At 40.9% G+C, this 16761-nt stretch overlaps 1 long non-coding RNA gene across 9 annotated transcripts; it reads left to right on the forward strand.

Annotated features, from left to right (window-relative positions):
• The first annotated feature begins 305 nt into the window (after positions 1-305).
• Positions 306-7076, forward strand: LOC140820145 (uncharacterized). 9 transcript variants are annotated; one of them, XR_012115358.1, is made up of 5 exons: positions 306-1648; positions 1752-1830; positions 1969-2206; positions 6268-6375; positions 6870-7076. It is a non-coding gene; the product is annotated as an uncharacterized lncRNA (long non-coding RNA). The 9 variants fall into 9 exon arrangements; XR_012115360.1 differs by lacking the exon at positions 6870-7076 and having other exon boundaries at positions 308-1648; positions 1731-1830; positions 1969-1992; positions 2158-2206; positions 6268-6855; XR_012115361.1 differs by lacking the exon at positions 6870-7076 and having other exon boundaries at positions 313-1648; positions 1752-1869; positions 1969-1992; positions 2158-2206; positions 6268-6854.
• The last annotated feature ends 9685 nt before the right edge of the window (positions 7077-16761 follow it).

Here is a 16761-nt window from a genome sequence, read left to right on the forward strand (position 1 = left end):
CACGCATTTGCCACGTACTTCTCGTCATTTCGATGCTATTTGGGTGATTGTCGACAGATTATCTAAGTCGGCACACTTTATTCCATATGAGAGGACATATTCGTACAAGAAAATGGCTCGTCTGTATATTGAAAATGTTGTGAGACTTCATGGAGTTCCAGTTGCAATAGTCTCGGATCGTGACCGTTCACATCAAAGTTTTGGACTAGTTTCCAAAAAGAAATGGGTACACGACTTGCGAGAGTACTGCGTACCATCCTCAGACAGATGGTCAGACAGAGCGTACAATCCAGATACTCGAGGATCTGCTTCGAGCAGCGGTCATGGATTTTAAAGATAGTTGGCAGGAAGTTTTACCACTAGTAGAATTTTCATATAACAACAGTTTCCAGGTGACTATTGGTATGGCTCCTTTTGAAGCTTTGTACGACAGACGGTGTCGATCACCTCTTTGTTGGGATGAATTTGGTGAGAAGCAGTTGACTGGACCCGAGATTGTTAAGGAAATGCACGATAAAGTCCAGTTGATTCGTCAAAGAATGAAAGCTGCCCAAGATCGTCAAGCTAGTTATGCTAACAGACGTCGTCGACCTCTAGAGTTTCAAGTTGGAGATTTTGTGTTTCTGAGAATCTCTCCGTTTAGAGGTGTTGTTCGTTTTGGTATGAGAGGTAAGTTGTCACCTCGTTTCGTTGGCCCCTACGAGATTGTTGAGCGTATTGGGACTTGCGCTTATCGTTTGGATTTGCCTCAGTCTTTGTCTGGCATCCACGATGTTTTCCATGTTTCTATGTTGCGTAAGTATGAGCCCGACCCATCTCATGTGATTCAGCCCGATGAGGTTGAACTTGATCCGTCTTTATCGTATACTGAGTATCCTGTTTGTATCTTGGATCATAAAGATAAAGTTTTACGCAATAAAGTTATACCACTTGTACGTGTTCAGTGGTCGAGACATGGGGTAGAAGAATCAACATGGGAAACAGAAGAGAAGATGAGAGTATCTTATCCATATCTGTTTGATTCTTAGTAATGTATTGTTGGTTTCGTAATCGAGTGTAAGATGTATGTGTATGAACAGAAATTTCGAGGACGAAATTTGTTTTAAGGGGTGGAGAAGTGTAAGGCCCTGTAATTTATTATCCGGTAATTTTTGGCATAATTAGAATAATTATTGAGTTGTAAATTAAAATAATTATTTATGCCAAATAAATTCAAGAAGTGTGTTAAAACTATGAATTTGAGAATATCGGAGAATTTAACGATATAAAATACATATAGAGTTTAAATAACACACGAGAACAAATAAATGCAAAACCGGAATTTTTGGGCATGTGTTACTATTTTTTTTAGTAACTAAATATACATATACATACACACAATTTGTCTTTTGGAGAGAGAAAGAAAATAATTAGCAACCCAATCCCCAATCCCGTAACTTTCTTTCCCATTTCTCCATTTTCGTCACTTTCTACACCTTCAAATTGGAGAGGTCATAACTTTTTCGTCCGGCGTCGAAATCACAAACGGTTTGAGGGGTTGTCTTCCTTACTTCAGTAGCTTCGTTTTGAACCATGAATCGCCACTTTTGAGGCTCGTTTCAGCCCAGATCGAGGCATGTTCCTAGCTGCTGCTGTTGGTTCGATTTAGGTGAGATTTAGGTTTTGTTCCTTGGAATTTTGTTGTATGTTGGAGTGGGTTTTAAGCCTTGTGATTTCCCTTTAAATTCCAGCTAGTTTTCTGAATTTTTCAGCTCGTGAACAGTAACTCCGACGAGTTTCCGGTGGGTAGTCGCCTCGAGACCGCTAGCGACTAGAGTAAACTTCGACCTTGTGAGTTCTAGTCCGAAATTTCAGCTTCTAAACATGATAGTAGGCTGCCGAAATTTGGATTTTTACTCATTTAGATTTAAATTGTTTTCGTCGTTCGAATAGCTTTTTATTGATATAATTATTGGTTAATTATTGTAGGTTCGGTCATTGGAAATCTTCGAGGTATATTTTGGCGAGCCTATTAATTATGTCGAATTGTTGTGTTATAAAGATGTTATAGTATGGTTGTTATCATTGGAATTAATCTAAGGAATATCGAGTTGATAATGGTTGGGATGTAAATAATGATGAGTTGTGGAATTATTCGGCTTATTTTATTATTTTTAGGCTAAGAGAGTTCAGTTGATCATTCTTGAAGATCATTTTCGTTGTATAGGTATGTTACAGCTCGGTAACATACGACGGTAAAACATAAATTATGTTTAATTGTCATTCTGTGTTTTGTGGACCGTGTGTATGACTTGTTGACTGTTGTAAATTGTTAAATGCCTTCGTTGTGATATATGTTTATGTTTATGACATATTATTGGTATTTAGCATTGGGCATACAGTTATGACATTCATGTTGAGCCCTATCGTTCTTGTTAGCCATTGTTGATATCCGTTGTTATCTGACACTTTTGTTTATCTCGGGATCATTGTAGTAGCCCGAATTCCAAATTGGGTAATTAACGGAGTATTGGTGATTAAGAAGGTTTAATGTGTAATTTTGACCGAGTCATGATCGGACGGACCGAAGATGGTTCGGAAGCACCGAAGAGTTCGTAAGGTCCGAAGTGAGTTCGGTGGATCCGATCATTAGGTGTCAAGAGTTGATCGACACGTGGGAGTTCGGACGTTCCGAAGTGTAGGTTCGGTGGATCCGATCATGAGGTGTCAAGAGCAGCTGGACACGTGCATGTTCGGACGGTCCGAAGTGTATGATCGGAGGATCCGATCATGAGCTGTCAAGAGCCAATGGACACGTAGCGTTCGGACGTTCCGAAGTGGTGTTCGGAGGATCCGAACATGGCCTATAAATAGTGCTCGGATTTCTCATTTTTGACTTGCCATTTCTTGAGATTGAATCTTTAGTGAGAAGTTTGGAAGGTTTCTAGGGTTAGTTGTTGGTCGAGCGATAGCCAAGAGCTGCCAGGAGTAGTAGCGTAGCGGCGCCTGAGTTACGAGGCAATCGACATCAAAGGGCTGTCGACGGACGAAGGTAAACCCTAAACCTTTGGTAGTACTAGGGAGTACTGGTTTTGCTAGTCGAGCATGGTAGTATTGATTGAGTGTGCTTTTGATGCGTAGGCTTGTTCTAGACCTGATTAGCGGTGTTGCGTAAGGCTAGGCTTGCTGTGATAGAGGTACGAAAGTACTATCCGAGATATCCTGGTTGAGTATACATTCTTATATGTGTTGCATGATTATGTGGTGCATTGATATATGTCATATGATGCATGCTATTATGTCACGTTTATTACTGCATGTTGCATTTCATGTTGAGCCGTATCTTCTTCGAGATAGCCTTTACTGTTGAGCTGTATCTCTTTCGAGATAAGCTATATCTTGGGGCCGCTCAGCCCTGTCTTGTGGACGCATGGACACCGAGAGTACACAGTGGCCGACGGGTCGGGAGGGCTTCGGTGGTCCGGGACATTTTAGGTCCACGTCTGTCTTGTAGTGGATGCAGTGACCCAGAGGTGTACCGCGCGGCACTATCCACTTGGCGCCTCTAGACTGAGCATTGTTGAGATCCTTTTGTGACTCCTGTTTCTTGACTACCCCGGTATCATGATCATAGCATGTGCATTTCATATAGGTCTGTATACTCATACTTTTGTACTGGGCGTTCTTATCGCTCACGTCCTCGGTTTTGTTTATTCTTGGACACCCCATTCCCACGGGGCAGGCCTCAGGTTGGACAGCTCAGGAGGAGCAGGAGGAGGACGTTGAGTAGCTGGTTGGTTTAGTTTATCGGTATTGTTTTGATTCGATATGGTTGTATTGGATATTTCATTTTGAGTTATTCTAGACTTCGATTGGGTTGTATAACCATTATTTTGTTGGTATTTTCCGCTGTTATCTCTGATTATTGTTAATTAGGTTAATTGCATGCTTAGTTCTTGATTAGTAGGTGATTCTGGAACGGGTCACTACATTTATGGTATCAGAGCATGCATACGATTTTGGGATATAGATTTCTGTTTTGGGATTTCCGTTGACCAATTTACTAGTTTTCCCTATTCTATCTTGTAGCGATGGCTGACCACTTTGGTGACGGGAGTAGTCAGGGGAGTGTAGGTCGATGGGGTGACCAGGACGATCATAGACGTCATTCTTTCTGTTTCTACTCCGATGGATCATTCGGTTTTAGCCAAGCGTCTAGTGATGGGTTGTCCCTTAGATTTTGAGGGTAATGATGTTGTTATTTTCGTTTTGTTCATTCTCTTGCCTAGATTTCGAGGACGAAATCTTTTTAAGGGGGGGAGAATGTAGTAGCCCGAATTCCAAATTGGGTAATTAACGGAGTATTGGTGATTAAGAAGGTTTAATGTGTAATTTTGACCGAGTCATGATCGGACGGACCGAAGATGGTTCGGAAGCACCGAAGAGTTCGTAAGGTCCGAAGTGAGTTCGGTGGATCCGATCATTAGGTGTCAAGAGTTGATCGACACGTGGGAGTTCGGACGTTCCGAAGTGTAGGTTCGGTGGATCCGATCATGAGGTGTCAAGAGCAGCTGGACACGTGCATGTTCGGACGGTCCGAAGTGTATGATCGGAGGATCCGATCATGAGCTGTCAAGAGCCAATGGACACGTAGCGTTCGGACGTTCCGAAGTGGTGTTCGGAGGATCTGAACATGGCCTATAAATAGTGCTCGGATTTCTCATTTTTGACTTGCCATTTCTTGAGATTGAATCTTTAGTGAGAAGTTTGGAAGGTTTCTAGGGTTAGTTGTTGGTCGAGCGATAGCCAAGAGCTGCCAGGAGTAGTAGCGTAGCGGCGCCTGAGTTACGAGGCAATCGACATCAAAGGGCTGTCGACGGACGAAGGTAAACCCTAAACCTTTGGTAGTACTAGGGAGTACTGGTTTTGCTAGTCGAGCATGGTAGTATTGATTGAGTGTGCTTTTGATGCGTAGGCTTGTTCTAGACCTGATTAGCGGTGTTGCGTAAGGCTAGGCTTGCTGTGATAGAGGTACGAAAGTACTATCCGAGATATCCTGGTTAAGTATACATTCTTATATGTGTTGCATGATTATGTGGTGCATTGATATATGTCATATGATGCATGCTATTATGTCACGTTTATTACTGCACGTTGCATTTCATGTTGAGCCGTATCTTCTTCGAGATAGCCTTTACTGTTGAGCTGTATCTCTTTCGAGATAAGCTATATCTTGGGGCCGCTCAGCCCTGTCTTGTGGACGCATGGACACCGAGAGTACACAGTGGCCGACGGGTCGGGAGGGCTTCGGTGGTCCGGGACATTTTAGGTCCACGTCTGTCTTGTAGTGGATGCAGTGACCCAGAGGTGTACCGCGCGGCACTATCCACTTGGCGCCTCTAGACTGAGCATTGTTGAGATCCTTTTGTGACTCCTGTTTCTTGACTACCCCGGTATCATGATCATAGCATGTGCATTTCATATAGGTCTGTATACTCATACTTTTGTACTGGGCGTTCTTATCGCTCACGTCCTCGGTTTTGTTTATTCTTGGACACCCCATTCCCACGGGGCAGGCCTCAGGTTGGACAGCTCAGGAGGAGCAGGAGGAGGACGTTGAGTAGCTGGTTGGTTTAGTTTATCGGTATTGTTTTGATTCGATATGGTTGTATTGGATATTTCATTTTGAGTTATTCTAGACTTCGATTGGGTTGTATAACCATTATTTTGTTGGTATTTTCCGCTGTTATCTCTGATTATTGTTAATTAGGTTAATTGCATGCTTAGTTCTTGATTAGTAGGTGATTCTGGAACGGGTCACTACAATCATTGTGTGGCTGATAGGCCTATACACATGATATTGTAGATGTGATTGAACAATCCCATGGTTAGTGCAGCCTTTTGAGGTGTGCGCTGGGATTGTGTCATCTAGTTCGTTCTGTTGTGCCATCCTGTTATATCGTATCAGCTGTATGGAGGCCGATTCAGTGGTGTTATTCAGCACAGCTTGGCATACCTCGCATACTTGGCAGGGCGGTTTAGCTGCATGACGATGTAGCTCCCCTGTGTTGTTGCTCGAGCATTATTCCAGTTGTTATCGTACCGTTTCTTGGCTCCTGTTATCCCGATTATTCGTTGAGCCTTTCATGCATTGCATATTACATTTCATTATATGATTATGCATGATTTATGTTATTGTTGTTATTGATGAACTGTTTCATACCAGAATCCTAACCTCAGTTGTTTACTGGGGGGGTTGCTGTGGTTGCTTTTTGGGCACCATGGTAGATCTCCCGAGTCGTTTTGCAGCATCAGGCCGAGGTTCCGCCAGTGGAGCTCGGGATTGAGGTTGGATTGCTGGGTTCCGTTCAGTGGAGTCTCCCAGTTAGTCTATATGTATGTCTTGAGTTTGTTTCAGACTTTTATTGTACTTTATTTGCCGGGGAGATGCCCCGTGTATCTGTAGTAGTATTTGGTTGTTTTTGTGATGTTCTGAGTCGACTCTGTGATGTTTATGATCTGGTGAGCTTTTGGTAAGTTTTAATTTCTGTTTAGTCATGGCCAGTGCGGCTATAAGTTGTTAAATTTCGGTTTTGTTTTAATGACTCTAGTTGGAGTATATTTTGATATAAACTGCTGTTTGAGTTTTCGGGATGTCCTATTTACGGGGAGGTCATGCCGAAAGTTTTCTAGGCCCTGAGGTCCGTTTTAAAGTATTTTAAACCTTTTTCCGCCGCAGTTTTAAATCAAACCATTATTGGTTGATCATTAATTGTCGTTAGAGTAAATGGGCCTCCCAATATCTGTTGTATATATGATTGGTTGTTCCATACGGAGCTTTGCTCACCCCCAAGGGGGCTGTTGTTGTCTTTGTGTGTGGACAATGGCAGGTACTCCAGGATATCAGGAGACCGGAGAGGGTACTTCTGGAGGGAGCCACAGTTTGGGCTGATGTTTTATGTTTAATGTCTTGTTTCCAGTATATATGTATATGTGTCTATATACCGGGGCATGTCCGGAGAATATGAGATGTTTGTATGTGATTGGTGTTGATTACGTGTGGGCGTGTTGATGACGTGAGATGAGATACTATTTTTAGTATTCAAATAAAAAGATTTGGGCTCATTGTAAAGAAATTTTAAACTCGTTTTCCGCTGTGATTAATTAAACCCTAATCAGATTGTATTGTAATAACGATTAGGAGCTAGGGGCCCCACAACTTGCCTCAATATAGTGATAGATTCATGCTGCTCGTGTTGTTAAAAAATTAATAGAATATTCAACCCAAGTTTCACTACCATCCATTGAAACAAGTATCAACTCACATAGATCAAAAGGACTTTTGATTAAACATTTTGTTCAAAAGATAGTCAAGAGAATCATACCAAAGTATAATGTGTAGTCATGATATGTATATGTGTAAATGGTCAAATTTAGTACATGTTGACAATGCTCTTTAAATGTCCATAAGCTCAACTTTAACATTTCTTCTCCACTAGTATATCAGATACATGTGACTTTGTTTAATAAGTCTTTTACGCTTATGACTTTAGGCTACGACTCATGATTACAATAAAGGATGGGATTTTTAAAAAATAACAAAAATGGGGAGAAAATAAGCAAGTTAGTTAAGTTCACTTCTTCATCTTTCAGTCCTCTTCTTTTTCAATTATTACCATATTTTACACCAAGATTTTATTTAATTTTTTTTATCACCACCTTAAATAATACATTTCCCCCTCTTTCATTTCGTTTCATCGTCATTTTTCTTCTTCATGACCCTTCAATTATTTCAAATATTTCCTCGACCTCCTCAAAATTTCATTCCTTGTCAGCATCTAGGATTCATTGTCATCTTCAGAGCACAAAGGGGCTTATTTAGGTAGAAGTTAGTGCATATGCTCAAAAATTGGGTAGTTGATGTTGGATTGTAGAAAGATTAAGAATTAAGGTTTATTGTGTACCTTTGATACACTCAATTCTATTTTTCATTACGCTCAAAATGGGGTACTTGGGGTAATCATGATGCATTTTGTAGGCTCGAAAGTGTGAGAACCCGGAAATTTCGACCGAAGCAAATCAAGTAAGTAATATGAAAATTACTTAGAATAAGTTCAACAATTTTCGTTTCAACTAAACAACTTGAATAATAACTTAAATTTCATCAAATTTAACTCGAGAAAGTAGATTCTAAGCTTGAGGAATAGTTCATCGGGATGCTAAGCTACAACTAACCGCATCCATCAAAGAGTTTTCACGGGAGGAGTAAAACCCCAGCTCAAGGACGCAAACTTCCAGCTCGAAGAAGCTCAACCAAGCTTGTCCTAACAAGACCATAAAGAGAGCTAAAAGATGAGCTAAAGATTTGGGCAAATTAAGTATGCAAGAAAATGACTCTTGAGTAAACCCATAAAGGAGCTATGGGATTTAGCTAAGGGTTAAGGAAAAGTTATGGTGTAAGAAATGATCTTTGGAATGCTCAAGGTGACTCATGGGGTAATCAAACCATATTTAATATTTCTTGGGCACCAAGTGGTCTACCAAGGGGAGTTCAAGGGGCATAATTTCTCTAGAAATACTACACCATGGGTGAAGAGAAATGCATACCAAAAATCTCCCAAGTTTCGGCCACTCCCCTTCACCATACTCTCTCAATTTTCGGCCAAGCAAGCAAGGAAGAAGGAGGAAATATTTTCGTGCAGTCCAGTACGGAAACCTTGTGCCGAAGTGCTGCCCGATCAAAGACAGTGTTTGTTAGAGTTGCGTCGAAGTACTGCCAAAATTTCAAAAGGAAACTTTGAACAAAAAGCAGGTAAGTGGGCTTTTGTTATGTACTTCGTTTGTATTTTTAAACCTTGATATAAATAAAATTGCATACATGTATGTGTGTCTTGAATTTCGAAAATGTCAGTCTATATGGTTTGAAATTTCGATCGATTATATGTTTCTTCCATGCTTCGAATTTCTTTGATTCCACAGTATCTGTTGAAAACTCTGAAATCTGAAACTTCTGATAAGTTCTGTCTGATAAGTTCTGTCTGTTAATTCTGAAATCTTTGTTACACTGTTACGACTCAATTTGAAATGGGACGAGAATTGTGATTCTGTCTGTCCCCCAATGGTGGGTATAAAACAATTTCTGTCTGGCCCCCAATGGTGGGTATAAAACCATTTCTGGCCTCACCCCTTAGAGGAGTAACATATTGGGGACAATTTGACCATAGAAATGAGATGAGTAACAGTGTTCTGTTTGTTCTGATATGATCTGTTTCTGAACTGTTCTGAGAAATCTGTTTCGTTCTGAAATATCTGTGTAGCCGAATTCCAAATTGGGTAATAACGGAGTAATGGTGATTAAGAAGGTTTAATGTGTAATTTTGACCGAGTCATGATCGGACGGACCGAAGATGGTTCGGAAGCACCGAAGAGGTCGGAAGGTCCGAAGTGGGTTCGGTGGATCCGATCATTAGGTGTTAAGAGTTGATCGACACGTGGGAGTTCGGACGTTCCGAAGTGTAGGTTCGGTGGATCCGATCATGAGGTGTCAAGAGCAGCTGGACACGTGCATGTTCGGACGGTCCGAAGTGTATGATCGGAGGATCCGATCATGAGCTGTCAAGAGCCGATGGACACGTAAGAGTTCGGACGTTCCGAAGAGGGTTCGGACGATCCGAACATGGCCTATAAATAGTGGTCGGATTTCCTCATTTTGACTCGCCAATTCAGAGAATTCCATAGCATTTCAGTCGTTTCTGACAGGTTCTAGTCTTGTTCCGAGATTTGGGCACTAGCGGGGAGCTGCTGGTCTTGTAGCAGAGCTGTGCTCTAGTTGGGAGCTAGCGGCATCAGCGGGCTAGCGACGGACGAAGGTTTGGAATTTTATCAGTATTTATCTCAGGATTATCTAGTTAAGTCTGGTAGATAAGTTTAGTGATGGTTTTCACTTGATGAATAGGCTTGGATTAGACCTGTTGTCTGGTTGTTCCAGTGGATTAGGATTGCTGTGATAGAGGTACGAAAGTACTATCCGAGATATCCTGGTTGAGTATACATTCTTATATGTGTTGCATGATTATGTGGTGCATTGATATATGTCATATGATGCATGCTATTATGTCACGGTTATTACTGCACGTTGCATTTCATGTTGAGCCGTATTCTCCTTTGAGATAGCCTTTACTGTTGAGCTGTATCTCTTTCGAGATAAGCTATATCTTGGGGCCGCTCAGCCCTGTCTTGTGGACGCATGGACACCGAGAGTACACAGTGGCCGACGGGTCGGGAGGGCTTCGGTGGTCCGGGACATTTTAGGTCCACGTCTGTCTTGTAGTGGATGCAGTGACCCAGAGGTTGGACCGCGCGGCACTATCCACTTGGCGCCTCTAGACTGAGCATTGTTGAGATCCTTTTGTGACTCCTGTTTCTTGACTACCCCGGTATCATGATCATAGCATGTGCATTTCATATAGGTCTGTATACTCATACTTTTGTACTGGGCGTTCTTATCGCTCACGTCCTCGGTTTTGTTTATTCTTGGACATCCCATTCCCACGGGGCAGGCCTCAGGTTGGACAGCTCAGGAGGAGCAGGAGGAGGACGTTGAGTAGCTGGTTGGTTAGTTTATCGGTATTGTTTTGATTCGTTTTGGTTGTATTGGATATTTTATTTTGAGTTATTCTAGACTTCGATTGGGTTGTATAACCATCATTTTGTTGACTTTTCCGCTGTTATCTCTGATTATTGTTAATTAGGTTAATTGCATGCTTAGTTTTTGATTAGTAGGTGATTCTGGAACGGGTCACTACATTTATGGTATCAGAGCATGCATGCGATTTTGGGATATAGATTTCTGTTTTGGGATTTCCGTTGACCAATTTACTAGTTTCCCCATTCTATGTTGTAGCAATGGCCGACCACTTTGGTGATGAGAGTAGTCAGGGAAGTGTAGGTCGTTGGGGTGACCAGGACGATTTGTTAAGCGTCATAAGTTACCGCATGTTTTTCTAGACGTCATTCTTTCTGTTTCTACTCCGATGGGTCATTCGGTTTTAGCCAAGCGTCTAGTGATGGGTTGTCCCTTAGATTTTGAGGGTAACGATGTTGTTATTTTCGTTTTGTTCATTCTCTAAGCCTGATTTCGAGGACGAAATCGTTTTAAGGGGGGGAGAATGTAGTAGCCCGAATTCCAAATTGGGTAATTAACGGAGTAATGGTGATTAAGAAGGTTTAATGTGTAATTTTGACCGAGTCATGATCGGACGGACCGAAGATGGTTCGGAAGCACCGAAGAGGTCGGAAGGTCCGAAGTGGGTTCGGTGGATCCGATCATTAGGTGTCAAGAGTTGATCGACACGTGGGAGTTCGGACGTTCCGAAGTGTAGGTTCGGTGGATCCGATCATGAGGTGTCAAGAGCAGCTGGACACGTGCATGTTCGGACGGTCCGAAGTGTATGATCGGAGGATCCGATCATGAGCTGTCAAGAGCCGATGGACACGTAAGAGTTCGGACGTTCCGAAGAGGGTTCGGACGATCCGAACATGGCCTATAAATAGTGGTCGGATTTCCTCATTTTGACTCGCCAATTCAGAGAATTCCATAGCATTTCAGTCGTTTCTGACAGGTTCTAGTCTTGTTCCGAGATTTGGGCACTAGCGGGGAGCTGCTGGTCTTGTAGCAGAGCTGTGCTCTAGTTGGGAGCTAGCGGCATCAGCGGGCTAGCGACGGACGAAGGTTTGGAATTTTATCAGTATTTATCTCAGGATTATCTAGTTAAGTCTGGTAGATAAGTTTAGTGATGGTTTTCACTTGATGAATAGGCTTGGATTAGACCTGTTGTCTGGTTGTTCCAGTGGATTAGGATTGCTGTGATAGAGGTACGAAAGTACTATCCGAGATATCCTGGTTGAGTATACATTCTTATATGTGTTGCATGATTATGTGGTGCATTGATATATGTCATATGATGCATGCTATTATGTCACGTTTATTACTGCATGTTGCATTTCATGTTGAGCCGTATCTTCTTCGAGATAGCCTTTACTGTTGAGCTGTATCTCTTTCGAGATAAGCTATATCTTGGGGCCGCTCAGCCCTGTCTTGTGGACGCATGGACACCGAGAGTACACAGTGGCCGACGGGTCGGGAGGGCTTCGGTGGTCCGGGACATTTTAGGTCCACGTCTGTCTTGTAGTGGATGCAGTGACCCAGAGGTGTACCGCGCGGCACTATCCACTTGGCGCCTCTAGACTGAGCATTGTTGAGATCCTTTTGTGACTCCTGTTTCTTGACTACCCCGGTATCATGATCATAGCATGTGCATTTCATATAGGTCTGTATACTCATACTTTTGTACTGGGCGTTCTTATCGCTCACGTCCTCGGTTTTGTTTATTCTTGGACACCCCATTCCCACGGGGCAGGCCTCAGGTTGGACAGCTCAGGAGGAGCAGGAGGAGGACGTTGAGTAGCTGGTTGGTTAGTTTATCGGTATTGTTTTGATTCGTTTTGGTTGTATTGGATATTTTATTTTGAGTTATTCTAGACTTCGATTGGGTTGTATAACCATCATTTTGTTGACTTTTCCGCTGTTATCTCTGATTATTGTTAATTAGGTTAATTGCATGCTTAGTTTTTGATTAGTAGGTGATTCTGGAACGGGTCACTACAATCTGTCTCATGTTCGTTTCTGTAAATTAAGTAGTAAGATTTGAAAGATTGTTAAAGAATTGTTTTAAAGACTTGTGTTCTACATGTATCTTTGGAAATCGATCGACCCCCCAATTGCTGAGTGTTTCCCAAAACACTCACCCCTTACAAATTTCAGATAAGAATGAGGAGCAGATTGATGAGGAGGAGGATGAAGCTTTTTGGGGATGGTGAATCAATGATCGATAGCAAGCTCAAGATTTCGTACTTTTCTTTTGAATTCATTTCTGAAAACTCTGATGTAATCTTCATTTTTATTGTCATTGTAAGACAATATTACATTTATGAAAAAGACTGGTTTAATTTGATACGAGGCTTTATTGTTTTCAATTTAATCGTTAAACAATGCTGGATGTCAAAAACGCTTCGGACTCGGGGCGTGACAGAAAGACTGGGTCCAAATATTACCTAAATCATTTTTAAGTCCCACAATATCAGTATTTCGCATCGAAGAGTTCTAAACCAAGTTCTAAACTACTTCAACTCACCAATCAAGTAGTACAGACAAATCAATTGCAATAAAAATTTAAATTGAATGGATGTTTGGAATAAATTCTAGAATACACATCTCATGTATTTTTTATTTAGGCTCAACGAGCTTCAAATGATAGCACATAAGCGATAAAAAAATCCCAAACAAATTCAATTACTAGCTAAATCACATCTTTGGTTATAACACGCATCTCAATATCAAGTAATTATCAAAGCAATATCACAAAACTAGGTCATCCATTCAGTATCACTACACATTCAATAAATTTTATCTCCTTATCGGGACCAACAATGATCCTGACAATAGTGCATAAATTGATGTGAACTTTTAAGAAATTGTAACCATGCATGAAGACTCATTAACTGGGTCTAAAGACAAATTTTCGCAATTATTCTCATAGTTGGCCGAACAATTCTTTTTTATCACAATTGAACATTAAAATTCCCCAAAAAATTTAAACTACCCCCAAACTTAAAACATGGATTTTCCTCAATGTATAGAAAAATTAAAAACAAGACAATACATATCTCAAACTTAAAACATGCATTGTCCTCATCACCTTATTCTTGTTGGCAATTCATCTAGTCAAAAAAAGTTGGTAGATGGCAAATTATTTAGTCAAAAGCTGGAAGACATTTTTCAAATTTGGCTGCAAATTGCCCGAAGGGTTTGATGAATGTTTTGTATTCAGACATGAGAAATCACATACATCATTAAAATGCATCCCCAAGATCCCTTGAGTTCTTTTATCTCATTTTGTAGCATTTGATTGCTTAGTTATATAATATTTATGAGGTGTTATGTTCTCCTGTATTAAGAGAATGTGTATTTTCTTTGAAAATACAGTGAGTGGGTTGTACACCATAAAATATTATAGTAGAATTCTTTTCATCTTTGTAAGGCCCAAGATTTTGATTATTGTAATCCGGAATTATTTGAGATTATTGATTTTGGATCTGATATGATTATAGATGCATTATGCCGAGACCAAACGGGGCCAAGTGTATGAATTATACAAGAGTGGACAGAACTATTGGCGCCCGAGCGGTAGTTTCTGACCGCCCGAGCGCCAATGTTCAACAGAGATATGTCTCGGGCAAAATGTTTGGCGCCCGAGCGGTAGAATATTACCGCTCGAGCGCCAATGTTTGATAAGCCAAGCATCTGGGCAGAGAGTGTCGCGCCCGAGCGGTACTTTCTTACCGCCCGAGCGCCGCCTGAATTGTTTGAGAATGAGACACGTTTCTTTCAGCATGCAACGTGGGATGTATATATATATACGTATGATTCTTCAGAAAAAAAAGGGAAAGGAAAAGAATCGAGAGAAGAGTTCTGGAAAAGAGTGAAAAATCCTTACGCCTTTTGTGAGAAATCCGGCCGTCCGATTTTGAATCCGACTTCGGTATTGAGTTCCTATCGACGTAGGCTACAACGGGACATTGAGTATTGACAGGCTTTGAGTTCGAGACTTCGACAGGGTCAGAATATCAGAAAGAAAGGTATAAACTAATGTTGAGTTGGGATTGCACAACTTGAGTGAGGTTTGACTCGAGTCTCCCTAAATCACATACTTTCATTTATTACATTGATATTTGCAATTGATGAGACTTATGATTGTAGTCTATTGATTTATAGCCACTGCATGTAATGACTGCTGATTCGCTAGTCATCAATTGATTTGTTTAGATACTGACTGCATGTATTGACTACTGAGTCGTTGAGTCACAGGCTGATTCGCCTAGTCACCGGCTGATTCGTCTGGCTATTGACTGATTCGTCTACACTTAAGCTGATTTGCTTAATTACAGGCTGATTCGTCTGGTTATTGACTGATTCGTCTAAACTTAAGCTGATTCGCTTAATTACAGGCTGATTCATCTGGTTATTGGCTGATTCGCCTAATTCTTGACTGATTCGTCAATTCTGCGGCTGATTCGCCCAGACACTGATATATGAATTATATCGATGCCGTTTAGGGATTGATTCATTCCTATCGACTGAGATTCGATATAATTACCTATATCCAGACATCGGGATCCCTAGGTTAGAGTTGAGTCGAGTCTGAGACGACGCGTCAGTGGAGTCGAGTCTGAGACGACGTGTCGGTTGAGTGGAGTCTGATACGCCATGTTGATTTACATTGGTTATATCATTCATGTTTATTGAATGCTTGATATTGATTTATGTTTCTGATATGAGACATGTTATGAATAATTCTTATATGCTTTCGTATATGCTTTTATATGATTGCATGTATACATTGTTTATACTGGGATATTTATATCTCACCGGAGTTATCCGGCTGTTGTCTTGTTTTGTATGTGTGCATGACAACAGGTGGGGCTGGATCAGGGTCAAGAAAAGGAGGAGAGAAGATTAGATAGCGTGGAGATCCGGGCTTCGAAGCAACATAGGATTCAGCACTGATATGTAGATGAACCTAGTTGAACTCTTGTAGATAACATAAGATTTGCATGTTCATGTTTAATATGTAATTTGAGTAAATTACATTACGTTTCCGCTTTGTATTTTTAAAAAAAAAAATTAGACCCTGTTTTATAATTGATTAATTAGTCCCAATAATGATTAAGAACTTGATTAGCGTCCGGGTCCCCACAACAGGTGAACCTAGTTGAACTCTTGTAGATAACACAAGATTTGCATGTTCATGTTTAATATGTAATTTGAGTAAATTATATTATGTTTCCGCTTTGTATTTTTAAAAAAAATTTAGACCATGTTTTATAATTGATTAATTAGTCCCAATAATGATTAAGAACTTGATTAGTGTCTGGGTCCCCACAACAGGTGGTATCAGAGCGATAGATCCTTTAGATTGAGATAGAAGAGGCTAGTGAGCGGGGTAGATTGAATTTTCTTCCTTGCTTTTGCATGCTAGCAATCTATTATGCTTACTGCTTTATATAATACATGTTACTTGAATTATCTGATTTGATTTTGTAATATGTATTATTTGAAATGAATTCAAACCGATTCTCGATCAGCAGTAAGATGATAGGAGGAGAGACTGAATTGAAACAGGTTTGTTGGATTGGGTTACTAATCCTTGTGATATTCAGATATGCCTCCCAGAAGAATACCAGAACAGGGTAGTACATCAAATTCTCCAATGGATGTAACACCGACTCCAATGGAAACCGTGCTGAAGAGGTTTCAGTCATTCAAACCACCGACTCTTACGGGTACTGAGACATCAGTTGAGTGTGAGAGTTGGTTAGGTAATATTGAGATGTTGTTTGATTCACTGGAGTACAGTGATGAGCGCCGAATTAAATTGATTGGGCACCAGTTGCTTGATGTTGCAAAAAGCTGGTGGATTACGATGAAGAGGGCCTTGGAGCAACGAGGTACGATTATTACTTCGGATGTATTTAAAACTGAGTTTTATCAGAGATTTTTCCCAGTATCGTACAGGAAAGACAAGGGGGCGGAGTTTGCCAATTTGAGACAGGGTTAGCTGAACATTGAAGAATATGTGACCAAGTTCTCTACCTTGTTGAAGTTTGCTCCACATGTGTCTGAAAATGACGAAGCCGTTTCCGATCAGTTCATCAATGGCTTGA

Source organism: Primulina eburnea, chromosome 18, assembly GCF_022965805.1.
Source record: "Primulina eburnea isolate SZY01 chromosome 18, ASM2296580v1, whole genome shotgun sequence".
NCBI lineage: Eukaryota > Viridiplantae > Streptophyta > Magnoliopsida > Lamiales > Gesneriaceae > Primulina > Primulina eburnea.